The 2,134-nt window shown below is 36.6% G+C and overlaps 1 non-coding gene across 1 annotated transcript; it reads left to right on the top strand.

The window, feature by feature from the left end:
• The first annotated feature begins 541 nt into the window (after positions 1-541).
• On the top strand, positions 542-645 carry LOC131753895 (U6 spliceosomal RNA). Its single transcript, XR_009334962.1, has one exon. It is a non-coding gene; the product is annotated as a U6 spliceosomal RNA (small nuclear RNA).
• Positions 646-2,134: the final 1,489 nt, after the last annotated feature.

The raw sequence follows: 2,134 nt of genomic DNA, 5'->3' as shown, positions 1-2,134 counted from the left end.
AGAAACCCAGCTCTAGCCTCTGCTTTAACCACCTTTGTTCAGACACAGTCTTACTCTGATCTTTTTTTTTTAACATCTTTATTGGAGTATAACTGTTTTACAATGGTGTGTTAGTTTCTGCTTTACAACAAAGTGAATCAGTTATACATATACATATGTTCCCATATCTCCTCCCTCTTGCGTCTCCCTCCCTCCCACCCTCCCTATCCCACCCCTCTAGGTGGTCACAAAGCACCGAGCTGATCTCCCTGTGCTATGCGGCTGCTTCCCACTAGCTATCTATTTTACGTTTGGTAGTGTATATATGTCCGTGCCACTCTGTCACTTCGTCACAGCTTACCCTTCCCCCTCCCCCTGATCACACTGTTGAACAATTTTATGGTTCTGTTATTTCTCTCTCCCTATAGTTTAGCTTTTCCATTTTATTGATTTTATTTCTTTGCCATTGTCTATTTCGGAAGGGAAACACTGAATCTGGAATTGCCCCTTCTCTGAAAAAGGTAGAGAGCTCATGTCATGGTGGACAATAAGAGGTCCTCTTGTACTCACTTTGGCAGAGCAGGTACTAAGATTGGAATGATGCAGAGATTAGCATGGCCCCTGCCCAGGGATGACACACAAAATCATGACGTATTCCATATTTTTTTCTAGGAACCATCTATCTATATGATGGCACCAAATGATTCAGACAGATGCTTAGGCTGAGGATGTCTTGTTTCTCCGCTTTGAGTTAACTTTGTCAATGCTGCCACCATCATAAGGCTCCTCAGAAATTACTGAGATGACATGGGTGGAATATGCATGGTGCTGAAAATCAGTCTGACTTCACCTCTAGCTTCCTGTGTGACCTGCTGCATGTCACTTAAGCCTGTTGGGAATTTTATTTTTCCTACATTGATCCTCAAGCAATAAAAGGTTGCTTATTTCTGACTCATGGGGAAAATATAATGAATTGAAAATTCTCTCAGTTGGATCTGTCTCCTCCTCCCCAACCAAGGCTCTATAGTAAAATAACCTACAGGCCTTTGGTGATGGGAAGGTATCACCTTGTGTTGATTTGGACTCCATCAGGAAATGCAAATCCCAAGCTCATTGGTATCTGCTTAACTTTTTATAGGAAGGGCACAGGAGGAAATCCATCTTACCTGTGCTGCCTATATCACTTTGGTAACCTTGCATTTCATGCCCTTTATATATGCATGCCTGGACCTTTACTGTCTTCTTTATGAACGGAACCACCTCCATCATCATCCTTGTCACCTTTGTGTTAAAACCCATCATTTATTCCCAACCCCTGAGTGTCTACAAAATGAAATAAAAAATTAAAGAGGAAAAAAAGAGGAAAAGGAGTCCTCTCAATCCATCTAAAACAGTTGTAAGGTCAAAATAACAATACATTTGTTTAATTTTTACTGCAAAATTAAAACATTAGGAAATATGGTTAGCAAAGGAAGACAAAAAATATAAGCAAAATGAAATAAATAAAAATCACCCATAATTCTAAAAACCAGATATAACCACTGTAAATAACTAGCATATATCTTTCTAGACATATACATGTATTTTGTGTTTACAGAATGAGTTTATACTGTTCATTCTGTTTGGTAACCCTCTCCTTTCTATGTCACTAAGTAGATATTTATTACATCACTTTTAGTGATTACAGTGTATTTCATTCTATTGATATACCTTATTTAACCAATCCCCTATAGTTGGTACTTAAGTTGTTTCTTTTTTGTTTTTATTTATTAAAATTTTTTTGTTATTTATAATTTTTTAATTGAAGTATAGTTGCTGTACAATATTATATAAGTTACAGGTGTATGATATAGTGATTCACAATATTTAAAAGTTATATTCCATTTATAGCTATTATAAAATATTGGCTATATTCCCCATTTTGTATATGTCCTTGTAGCTTACTTATTTTATACCTAATAGTTTGTACTTCTGAATTCCCTCCCCCTATACTGCCCCTCCCCATTTCCTTCCCCACTAGTAATCATTACTTTGTTCTCTATATCTGTGAGTCTGCTTCTTTTTTGTTATAGTCACTAGTTTGTTGTATTTTTTAGACTCCACATACAAATGATATCATACAGTATTTGTCTTTCTTTGTCTGACTTATTTCACT

This window comes from Kogia breviceps, chromosome 3 (assembly GCF_026419965.1).
Source record: "Kogia breviceps isolate mKogBre1 chromosome 3, mKogBre1 haplotype 1, whole genome shotgun sequence".
NCBI classification, from domain to species: domain Eukaryota; kingdom Metazoa; phylum Chordata; class Mammalia; order Artiodactyla; family Physeteridae; genus Kogia; species Kogia breviceps.
The sequence above is the reverse complement of the archived record's forward strand: the minus strand, read 5'-3'. Positions and strand labels throughout refer to the sequence as shown.